This window comes from Parus major, chromosome 13, assembly GCF_001522545.3.
Source record: "Parus major isolate Abel chromosome 13, Parus_major1.1, whole genome shotgun sequence".
Taxonomy (NCBI): domain Eukaryota; kingdom Metazoa; phylum Chordata; class Aves; order Passeriformes; family Paridae; genus Parus; species Parus major.
This window is the reverse complement of record NC_031782.1, coordinates 2,988,359-3,000,867: the sequence shown is the minus strand read 5'-3', so window position 1 is coordinate 3,000,867 and position 12,509 is coordinate 2,988,359.

Here is a 12,509-nt window from a genome sequence, read left to right as displayed (position 1 = left end):
CTGGATTTGCTCAGGGATACACTCTGGATTTGCTCAGGGATACACTCTGGATTCCCAAATCTTTTTCAAGGCACTCAAAAATGTGACACTTCCTACTGAAGCCCCATCTAGACCTGTGCTCCTTGCCTGCTGTTGAAATTTGTTTCACAGCCCAGCCCCTAAAATCCAGACTCTCCTCACTCCCCAGGCCCCACACCAGGATCTGCCCAGAGCCACTTGCACTTGCCCAGGATCAACAGGTAAAACCTCAGCTGATATTTCAACAAAATAAACTTTCATTCCAGCTGGGAACTCTCTGCAGTGCACATGGCCAGCTTTGCTGGAACAACTTGTGGTTTTCAACTTTTCCCTGAGAAGGGAAATGTGAGGAGCCTGTCCCAAGTGCTCTGAAGCTGAATACACAGAGCTGTCTCCTCCCTTGCCTGGACAGAGCTCTTTGGGTAGGAGTTATTGCAGATGTTCACAGCTGGGCACTAAACAAGAGGTGTGAACTGTTTACTGTGTACTTGGAATTCTTGCTCGTTCTATCTGGAATTTCCTGCATTGGAATTCTTTGACAGCAGGAATTCTGCTGAACTATCTCATGCTTGCTGGGGAGCTTAGGATGTCACAGGAGATAACAGAAAATGTCATTTTTACTCAGCTGTCACAAGGTGCCTCATAGACTCTGCTGCTACTGCATCTTTATCTTCATTTCTTTCTTCATTTCTCACACAAGATGGATTTCTCAAAAGTATGAAATCTCATTTAAGATTCATCAAACCCAGAAATGCATCAGAGGCAAATTTTTAGAGGAGTGTCTCTTGTTAACAAGGTGTTTTCAGATGTATAAACAAAGATAAACCAGAGGATCAATCCATTAAAACTGTAGCTTGAACTTTGACCATCAGTATCTGAATTAGATGAAGAAGTGGCTTTACACTTGCATTTCACAGACTTCCTTTCCTAATAAGGCCTCAAGACCACGAATTTTACAAAAAAGACTCAGGCAGTAAAATACTGACACACTCCAGGGTGAAATTAATTTCCCTGGAGGGTTTTAAGGTTTTGGAAACAATCTCATGATTTCTCTGAAATTTTTTTTTCAGGATTTCCCTGGAAAGCTATGATGCATTGACTTGATTTTCATATTTAGAGCATCTAAAAACCTATGCCTTGTCCCATTAATTTGTTTCTGACATATTTAAAGAAATTAATTTGCTTTCAATCTGAATATGATGAGAGCATGGGGTACTAAGTTTCGCCGTCCATGAAACTCTCAATAGAACAGAGAAAAAAACCTTCTCTTTTTACAACAGGCTGCTTTGTAGAGCCATAAAGAATAATTGGCTTCTGCCTAGCACTTATTTACTTAATTTCAAAGTGTGTTGCCCTCTCCAGGCCTCAGAACTGATGCCAATATGTGTTAGTGAGCACTGAGCTGAAAGCCCCATGCTGCTGGCAGGTCAATATTGCTTGATTCCACTTAGGAATCTATTTCAGGAGCTCATTAAGCTGTTTTTGGGACTAGGACACTTGCACAGCTCAAATTTGCAGCAGCACACAGCAAAGTGTGCAGGAAGCAACTCCAAATATTTATGTGTATCCAGTGGGACAAGCAAACACACACAGCACGGAGCCAGCAGGGTCCCTCTGTGCAGCTGCTGTTCTTGGAAAGGATTGCTCAAATCAGAGATGGCCAAATGACCTCCTTCAGGCAGCTTTGGTTATCTCTGTGTTAATCTGGGCTTTGGTAGAGCTGCTGTGAGTTTTGCCCAGCCAAAGCAGGACTCTGTGCCTGAGAGCACCGAAAGAACCTCCCCTGCTGCATTATTTCTTGAATGGTGAAAAAATGCCAGTCCTCAGAAGCTTCTCCTGAAGTGCTTTGGTTTGATTGAAACCTTCACTGGTTTAGTTAATTTATTGGAGCAAAGAGGAAGGGAAGGCAGTTTCTAACTTCGTGGTGATCATGCAGAGCCTTTCATTCTCCCTCTGAGCTCTCTTGGAGGGGGAAGCTGCTCTCCCTGCCTCAGCAGAAGCATTTTCAGCATTTTGAGCTGCTGCAGAGAGGCTCTGCTTCACCTAAATTCTCTCTTCCAGTATCAAACCCACAGTTATTTCACCATGGGTATTTTCTTTGTCTTTATTAGACCTCCTTAACTCATTATCTGGGTTAATGGACTGGGCCCCCCTGTCCATGCAACTGCAAACAGAATAAAAAACGAGACTGACAGTTTAGCCATGGCACTACATCATCTCATTTTCTTGCTGCCTGTTTCTTTCTCTGGTTCCTAAAATAATTTCTTTTCAGCCCAGGATTTTAGCAGGGAAATGACTCCTTAATTTACACTAAACAGCTTCACTTCTGTCTTATGAAGGCTTTTTAAAGAGGGCTGGCTTTGCTGGAGCATTGATGTGGTACATGTTGGGCAGTTAGAGCCTTCATTTAAAAGGCTTTATCTTCATTCCCAGAATTTGTCTGGAAATAATGTGGATAGAAAGAAATGTAGGGAAGATGATAAAACACAAAATAGCTCATTTAAACAGGCATGTTGAAAAGCTGAGGGATTTTTTTTCTGGGGTTTGTGTTTAATGGAAAAAAGGGGGATAAGTTAAAATAAACAAAGCATGTGAAGATGTATTTTTTCAGTATTTTGACTTCTGTTATTTATCTCTCACCGTTTATTAGCACTATTTATTTCTCCCAACCTTGAGAGTAAAGTGCCATAGTTGTGGTAACAGGAATAAAAGTGGATGTGGGGGCAGGAGGGGAACATCCCTGGACCCCAACAGCATCCTCAGGGATCAGTCACAGGGTCCCTGGGGGAGGGCAGTCAGGGCCCTTTTCTAATCACCAGGGTGCAAGAACAGTGAGATAATCTGTAAATGCAAAATTCTGCAATCAACCAAATTAACATAAACTCCACACCAAGCCATAATTAATGATAATCATGAAAAAGAAGGGATCTACTTGGAAATGTGAGTGCTTAATACCTCCAAAGAGGTTAATGGGAGAGAGATACTCAGTTTTAAGGATTTCTGGCCACAAAAATTTCCAATCTGAATTTGGAAATGTGAGTGTGGAAGTTTTATGAAGCAGATGCTGTGTATCAGCTCACTTAGCTCTGGAAAAATCTACTTTTGTTTAATCTCTGTCCCCTTCCAGTGACTGAAACGGTGCCATTGCTAAACTGGTGGAGTCACTCCTGACTTGTGACTTAACTGGGACCAGAAAAGCCTGAATTGCTGATTACTGGGTGTTAAATATATCTGAACTTTCTTCTTCCTACAAGCTTGTGTAGTTCCAGCTTCCTCTTTACTTTATCCCCCTTCCCCATTCCCAGTTTGAGTCTCTGAGGGCTCTGTGGTGGGAGGTTGTTTTGAAGCAAGGCTGTACAGCAGCTCCATATTCTGCAATCCTTCCTTCTCATCACAAAATATCTGAATGTTTTTGCACAGAGTGGCTGAAAATAAAGGAAAAAAAAAAAAAAGATAAAATAAAAAAAGAAGGAGCTGGCAAGGAGAATTGGCATAAAGATATGCTTTGAACTCTTATTGCATAAACACTGAGAGTAGTTATGGCTAATGGAAGCCAGAAACTGCAGCTTGGTGCAGTAGCCAAAATTTGGAGTGTGCAATTATGGTAAAAAACCTGCACAGCCAAACAAACACCCCCCAAACAGCTCTTTACCCATGCAGGGAGTAGCCAATGACCTGGACTGTGAGGATTAAGAGTCTGAATTTTAATCTTTGCTGTAATGATTGATTGAAGCATTCTTGGTCATAGAAATGTGGCTCCCTGTTTTAAGCCCCAGTTGTCTGTGTGCCTCCATAGCAGCCTGGAGCTGTGAGCTTCAAAGAGCTGAACAATGCCTCAACTTTTATTATTTCATAATATTGGAGCAGCAGATGCTGCAAACAGAACAGATCCACTGGCCAGGAATTTTGGTACCTCCCTGTTCACCATTTAATGGATTTAATAATTATCAAGTGTATGCTGAGGATGCCAGTCTCCATCTTCTCAATTAATGGAAAACAAGCAAAAATTGAAAGGGATAATTTAAAGAAAACCCTGAAGTAGGGAAGATTAGAGCTCCAAGACAGGACTTGTTGCAGTTTGGGGTGTTCTGGTGTATAACCCACTCTTAGTCATCCCCCTGCAATAAATCATTTCAAGCTCCACCAGCAGGGCAGATACTTAGAGAATAATAAGGGACAAAGCACCCAAATAAATCTGTCAAATTGAAAGGATTTTATTTTATTTTATTTTTTAATGTCTCTAACTCGATAAAGAATGGGACTTTGTGGCTCTTTGCGTGTGCAGGAGTCACTGCATGGCCCTGTGTGTGAAAATGAGTATCTCACCTTGGAAAATCAAAAGTGCTCCCTGCCAGTGTTCAAGCCCCCCCATGCAGCTGGAATTAGCAGCTCCAGGGTTGTTTGACACATATTCCTTTTGTCATGCTGCTCCTGACTCTTTCAGGACCAGGATGGCTCCAGAAGTGAGGGATCTGTTTGCTGAGGAAAGCAGCAAATTCTTTGGGTGAGATTTATTTTCGGCATAGAACTCTTTTGTGTCTTAAAACACAATCCCGAGTAGCTGGGCTGAATTTATAGAGGCAATGATGTACCCAGCACTGCTGATAAATACCTGGTGATGGAAATCAGAGGGAGCAATTGGGAAACCTCTGGCTGAATGTTTAGGCACTTTCTGGTTTTAAATGCATAAATCCACCTCTAATGGGTGTAATATAAAGACAGTTTTCTTGAAGATCCGAGGTTATATTAATTTTCCACTGAGATCCAAACTCCTCAGCTTCTAGTGAGAGATCTATAAACATGAGAAATGTCTCATAACAAACCAAAGATCGTTTATAAATAGAAAAATAGCTTCAGCTGGGACTGCAATTGAAGGCAATAACCACGCTGTTTCCAACAACCTTTACTATTACTAACTTAGAGCTTCACTTTTGTACTTTTACCTTCTGCTGCTCTGGGAGCACATAATTGTCATTGCTTTTCAAATGTTCCTGATGCAGCTGGATTATTTTCTATGAGTTTTCTTTCTCCATTAAATTGGTGGCTCAGAATGTTCCAGATCTCAGTTTAGCAGCAGTTTTCTTTGGGTGTCTGCTTCTCTCCACCCTTCTGCAAGGTGATATTTAAATGTCCTTTGGGAAGGGTGGCAGACTGCACTTCACTGTCCAAACGAGACAGAAGTGGGCATTTCCCTGATCCTTCTCCAACACCTCGTTTTAAATGTGTTTTTCCCCCTCCCTCAGTCAATTGATTGCCTTTTGTGGTGAATTTTTTACCCCCTGATTCCATTTTGTTTATCCTAATAGGATAAAAGCTTTTAAAGGTAACTTTCGATTCAAGGATGGATAATGGCAAACTGGTTATTACAAGAATGACTTAACAGATATTGCCAATTTCTTTTTTTTTTCTTCTCTCTTTATGTTTATCTGCACAGGAAAGCTTTTGCACAGCAAGGTAGAACATGAATTTAAAGCAAAGTAACTGCTTCACATTAGCTTCCCACAAGGATCCTGTCATCCTGCACACAGGTTTCACTTAATCCACTCCCAAATTCAACTTAGTAAACTTGTGTGAATGTATCCTTGCTGTGAAATCTTGTCCACATTGAGAAATAATTGTGAAAGAGCTTTCCAAGCTCCTTTCCAAGAATTTATGCACTTCCCTGGTCCCCTCTGCATGGTATGAGTGCCTCTGAGTTGATGTATTTCTTCTTCTAACAACCCTGTGTCTTCCCAAGGCTGTGCAGGAGGGCTGGAGTAGAGGAGGGAGGTAAATTTATTTTCCCAGTTGCAGAGCTGGTTTTGTCACTGCTGGGCCATTCTTTGTCTCTGTGAGCTCCTAATCCTGTCTGCTCAATCATAATTCCATTTCTCCTCCGTTCAGGTGTGACTCAGCTGCACAACAACACTGGTGGCTCTTGCAAGCTGAAGTTGTTATTTCCTGGCCATGTGATGTTTGTGTTAATTCATGTTCTCATTTGCATCCAGTGAAAGCAGAGGAAAAGCTCAGTGACGTGTTTTGATTCAGATTCTCAGGGTTTTGTTGTTCTTGGGTATGTAAGTCCCATGGCCTTTAAATAACTTCAGAATCTTCTTTTTTTTATTTTTTTTTAGGAAAATATTGAATAGCCTGTTTTAAATAACTTGTGTTCCCCGTGCCTGCTCCTCTCTCAGAGGAATTGCATTTGCATAGAAAGAGGATTCCTTAAATAAAGGCACAAAGCGTGTTTTTTGAACAGAAGGAAACTCAGCAGCCAGAACTGATATTAGGATTAAACACTGCCCTTCCAACTGAAGAACAGGCTAAGTCAAACCTCCAGAGCATTTTTGCTGAATATTAGAATTAAATGGAGTTTTAATTATACGTAGATCCATTTATTCATTTGCCATTCTCTAAGCAAACAGAGGCTTCCAGACCCCATCCATCTTCCTGCCCAAGACCTGAAATCTGGAGCAAAGGAAACCTTTTTTGGTGCCTTCTTCAGAGGCCTGACAACCAGAAAATGGTGAGAGCTGGACATCACCAAACACTGAATTTCAAAATGCAAATGCATTTTGTTAACTCTGAAGACTCCTGATTTTTTTTTGGCTTAATGCAGTGAAAAAGAGAATCTAAAATAATCTCTTTTATTTCAAAATGAGGTTGCTTTGCCTTGTTTCTGGTCAGAATTGCTTCCCTGGCTTGGCTGAGATTTCCCATTTCCTGCCTCAGGGTCCTGAAGGAGATGGAGTCCATGGGTAGAAGCTGCTCAATGCAGGCTGATTGTCAAGGAAAGGCAAAGATTGAATCCATCAAGAGGAGTTTTGCCACAGCTGTTGGTTGGTTTTTCATTTCTGGTGGGTTTTGTTTGGGTTTTTTAGGGTATTTTTTGGGTTCTCCACCTAAACCATGAGTTAGAAGCACATCCCTGTGTGGAGACCATCCTGCTTGCAGAAAAGACACTTGAAATCCCCAGAAACTTTTCCAGCCTGATATGTTACTAAGAATAGAAAAACCATTCCCTTGAAATATTGCCATTAATGTGTGGCATTTCTAATGGATGCATTTCTAGGGGGTTTTATCTCATAATTGGCTCACAAACAGTCACAACTCTCTGCAGCTCTCACCACCTACTGCCAGATTGGTTGGGGTTCTGTTTGTTTGGTTTGTTGTTTTTTTTTTAAAATACCTGAGGTCTCTTAACTTTGGGTAATTAAAAATCCAGGCTTATTTTTATTTGAACACGGAAAGAAGGGTTCAATCTGTTTGTGATGCTATGACTGACATTGTTTCAAAGCAGATTTAGAGATAAGTTTGGTCCTGACATTTAGTCAGCAGGTGGGTGTTGTTTATTGCCTAGCAATTAGAACTTACATTAACATAATATCTCCTCAACTTCAAAAATTTCTGAGAGCTCTCCATGAACAGATTCCCAAGAGCTCTCCCCTGCTCTCTTCCCTTTGTCTTTTCACTTTCCCACCTCCACAGCCTTCCACCCACCTGCCTTTAAATGTGCTGTTTCAAATTTAGAGTTCAAGAAACTTTGTTTAAGTCTAAATCATGAAAGATATTTTCTTGTAGGGCAGAAGCAGCCCACAGCCCCTTTATTTTAAACCAAGTTAAACCAGTGCTTTTCAGTCTTCAGAAACTTTTCTTTTTTTTTTTTCCTTCACTTTTAATATTTCTCTGGGAGGACTTGACTCCAGGAAATGTGTGGTGAGGAGGGCAGAGCCTGTTCCCCATCTTGAAATGATCCAGTGCAACAAGTATTTCCCTTCCCACCTCAGGACTCCCTTTTCTCTCAGCATTTTCTCTGTTGTTAGCAGTTTATCATGGAGATGCATCCATTAGATTTCTATTATATCTGTTTTGTATGAGATTGTCATATTCATCTTTACCTCTGGGCTGGTGGGTTTTCTGCAGGAGAAAGTGAAAATGGTACGGTTTGAGCTAAAGATGCAATGAGGGCAAACACGTGTGAAAAGTGAAACCTAATCCAAATGTATTATTTGGAAAATAATTTCAAATTGATTTCAAACTCAAGGCTAAAATCCACAGCCAAACATTCACTACGGCTCTGTCAACAGGCCTTGCTCAAAAAGCTGGATTAGCAAAATGGTGAGGATTTCTAGTGAAATCAGACAAAACTGGACATTATTCTTGGGCATTTTCCCCTGTTCACACAAGTCCTTAGAGCAGCTTTTCGTCCTTCTTTTCAACCTTTATTTTTAATAAATAAATAAATAAATAAATCTAAATTTAATAATAAATTTTTAGCTCCATCATTTCTGTGTTAAGGAACAGCATTTAGTGACCGTGTCCTGTTATTTTCCCCCAAATCCTCAGCGTGGATGTTTTCCATGGAAGGAGACACCTCCCTCCCTTGCCTGGGAGGATGTAATTATTCAAACAACCGCAATTAACACGGAACAAATCAACTTTGGGGGATCATCAGCGCCTTGCCATGACCCTGGGGGATCAAATGCTGCTTCCCTCCCTTGCAGCCATCACCATCACCCAGTGCCATGTGCTGCCTCCAGAATCCATCCCAACCATCCCAAAGCTCCACTCTGGGGAGCAGCAGCAAAAACCTTCTCTACAATCAGGTGCAAATTCTCTGCTCCAGCCCCTGTTGTGAGGAAGAGGAGAATTGAGCGAGGAAGGGATGAAATTCTCAGACCGAGTCAAATCAAATGAGGCTGTTCTATCACATTGGCACCTGCCAGACCCGATAACAAAATAAAGGAGCTTATCCCGACAGAGAGCAGCTCCTGTGGTGTGGGGCTGCCAGGGTAAGCAGCCGTGGTGCTGCTTTTTATTCGGGGAGAGGCAGAAAAAGCAGAGCCGCTCCTCGGGAATGGGGATGGAGCATCCCCGGCTGGACCGGGACAGAGAGAGCCGTGGCACCGGCCAGGAGCGATGGCTTTTTTGGGGAAAATGGGAACACAAGCAGTTGGAAGGTGTACAGGCTTTTCTCAGGCTCGGCTGGAAATGAGGAAAATGAGGAAAGCGGCTCCCCGGAGATGAGAGCGGTGCCAGTTTACAGAGCGCTCCTGCAAAGCGCTGACAGCATCCTTTATCCCCCAGATAACGAGCTTGACAAGTCTCTTTGCCATTTGGGCACATTGAATTCTCGGGAGAGCTTCACATGAATAAATCATTGCCTCTTTAATGACTATCCAGAATTAATGATCCCCCACCTTTTCTTTCTTTTCTTTTTTATTTTTTTTTTTTTTGACAAGCGCTTCTCTCGCTGTAGGTTGTGACTTGTGGCTCCTTGGAGGGTGGTGACAACTGAGAAGTCCTGGAGGCTTTTCCTTTCTCCTTTTTGGATGTTCCAGTAACTTTTCCTGCCACTGAATGGCTGAACAAGTGTCTGTAATTACCAAAAAGGTTAACTTTTTTTCAGAAAAACAGCATAGAGCTGCGAGAAGAAATGCCAAATGAAAGGAAAACCAGGTTAGATCAAAGTCAGAACCCAAAGAAGACAAAACTTTCCAGAGGTTGAAAAGTAGGATTTAATTACCGTTCATATTGGGGCACTTCTTGCTTCAGGTTTTCATTAGCAGCCCATGAAGCTGAGAGAAAGCACCTTTGCTGAGATATTTCTGTAATAAACTGGAAGTTAGCAGTGTTTTCCTTGTGTGTAGCCTTGTTTTTTAGCCAGACAATTTGTCTGTCTTGAGAGGTGCAAAAAGTTTGGGGGAAATCCCTGTATGTCATGGCATATTTGGAATATCAAATGAATGTGAGCCTTTAGTCCCTGAGTTTTGCTTCCATCTGATTTGAGTGTGAGACTGAACCACGTCAGGTTTTTCATGTGTCTTATCTAAGATGATGTGAATCGTTATTTGTTTTTGTTAACTTTGATTGGGAAAATACAGAACTGGCTCCAGGGAGTGGGAAATAAAACCTGAGACCTCACCACACTGAAAACAAAAGGAGACAAGGAAAGAATCCCAAATCCCTAACTTTTAAGACATTTATTTTGAAGGGAAGTAGGAGACTGGAGGTGTTTTGTCAGCATTTTAGCATCCCCAGTGCTGAAAACAGAATAAACTCTTAAATTCAGCCTGAGGTTCAGTGGGTCCAGAGGAGGGACTAACTTTTCCAACTGGGATAATTCTTAGAGGTACAAGGGTAAATACTGAGGGCAGCAAAAGCTTTATGGTTTTAGTTTAGGTGAGTTCTAAATGACACTGTTAGAAAAGCTCTTCTTGAGCAGCAGGATTAACCTTCATTTGAGTATAACCTAGCCCAGAGTTTGGAGCTGTTGTTCCCAGGCTGCATGGGATCAAAAGTGGTGTTTTACAGCCAGGTCTTACCAAGGAGGAAAAGGGAGAAAAGGGGAATTAAGAACTTTATTAAACCTTGTGATATTAAGGTTAATTTGATGTAACTGTTTCAGAAGTATCCAGCAAAGAAGTGAGGTAGTAGCAGCAAAATATTCAGAATAATCACATTTATGACTGATACAGAAGAGCTCAGTGCTGGATGTATTCTCATGGCTAAATTGGCTTTTTACAAATCTGAGCAAAGGCCAAAGTTTCAATTATGTAATCTTTGAGTTGTAGAATCGAGTCTTTCAGGAAACAGTGTGGTTTTTAAACTATTGTTTTTATCATTAGACTTAAGATCTTCTACTGATCTATGTCAGGAATCAAATTAACATATGTTGAAATGAATTTGCATAACCTGAAAAAAGAAAAAAAAGGTTTGCAGAGCCTAATATAAATTTACATTCATAATAAAGTATTAACATATCCAAAAATGGATTTTAAATAGTACCACTATATTTTAAATCATTCCCGTGTATTCCTAACAAACAGCTTTGATTTGCATGTCCTGACTTTGCGATGTAACACAGAACTGGTAATTGAGTGGTTTGTAAATCAGCTTTTTAGCACTCTGCTGCTGCCACCTTTGTTTCTGTGGATGAGAGTTAACAGTGAAAAAGGCAACAAAAAGCTTTTCCTTTTGCAGGTAGGAGCATGGAAGATAAATCCAGGATTTGCAGTGGGAAGGATGTTCCAGGAGAGGCGTCATTGGACTCAGCTGAAAACTGAAATGCAAAGCTTGGGCTGATCTTTATCCATTCAAAGTGACCCTCAAGCCAGAGTGCTTCTCACCTAATAGATAAAATCAGAGTTACAGAATCGTTGAATAAGAATGGTTTGGGTTGGAAGGGACCGTAAAGATGATTTCATTTCACCCCTGCCATGCAGACACCTTCCACTATCCCAGGTTCCTCCAAGCCCTGTCCAGTCTGGCCTGGGACCCTTCCAGGGATGGGGGTGGTGATTTGGGCTGTCCCTTAAGGGATTATTCCCTGCAAACACAAGACATTTGTTATTCTGCAGCATAATTTTTGCAGGATAAGTTTTTCATTGGAGCCTGGAGGAATTTCCAGAGAGAGTTTGGCAACGCAGCAGGACTGAGAACTCAGCCAAGGATTTGGATGGGGCTCTGAGCAGCCCAGTCCATTGAAAGGTGTCCCTCTCACAGCAGTGGGACTGGAATCAGGTGGTCTTTAAGGTCCCTTCCAATGCAAACCACGCTGGAATTCTCTGATTCTCCCAGCGGGGGAGGTCCTGCCATCCCAGAGCCAGCAGCTGGCCCCGATGGCACTGGAGTGTCGGTGCTCGAGTCTGTAGCCAGGGATGCATAAAGGCTCTGATTCAACAAGGTACTTCAGCTTTAGGAGTCCTACTGAAATCAGCTGAATGATGCATGTGCTTAAAGTTATGCACATAAAATCTTCTGTAATGGAGCCAAGAGCAACTCCCATTGAAATCTGCCATCGAGTTTACTCTCCTGCTGCAACTGAAACACTGGTTTTTAATAGAAAACCAGAAGTGAGATCAGGCAGTAATGTGCTGCTTTCGAGTTTTCTGCACCCTCTGGAGGTGGCACAAGCTGGCAGTGAAATTAGAAGGTGAGACAGGGGTGACACATCTCTTGTTTTCACTGTGGTTTCCTCCAAATCCTTCTCATATTTTTTTTTTAAATTGATTCTTTTGGGCCAGCTCTCTCTCTGATGGCAGCTGAAATCCTGCCAAGAGACCCATGGCCAGGCAGGCAAAGCCATTTCTGTGGCTGAAGATGTGTTGGGAGCCTCTTAAAATAAAGTGATGACTCTTGGAGGAGAAAAGGAGGAACCAGTGCATGGTTTAATTTGTTTAGCAAACTCCATCCATCACCCTGACGAGATTGAAGGGAGGGAATGGTTTTAACCTCAAACCTGTGATGGGATGTGAGGCAGCTCAGAGCAGGAGTCTGTAACATCTGGAAGGCCAAGGGAGTTCCTCATGTCCCCTTTACAACCACCTGACTGTGCCAACCTGATTTTAGCTGTCACTAAAGGCTCTTTTTAGTTGCTGGCTTGTGATTCTCCCTGGCAAAGTGGCTCCACATTACTCAGCCTGTTTAACCTTCCTGTCTTCTTTCTCTCTTTAGCTTTACTCATGAATCAAGTCCTTCAAACTACCTGATAAAGCTCTGACTGCTACTTT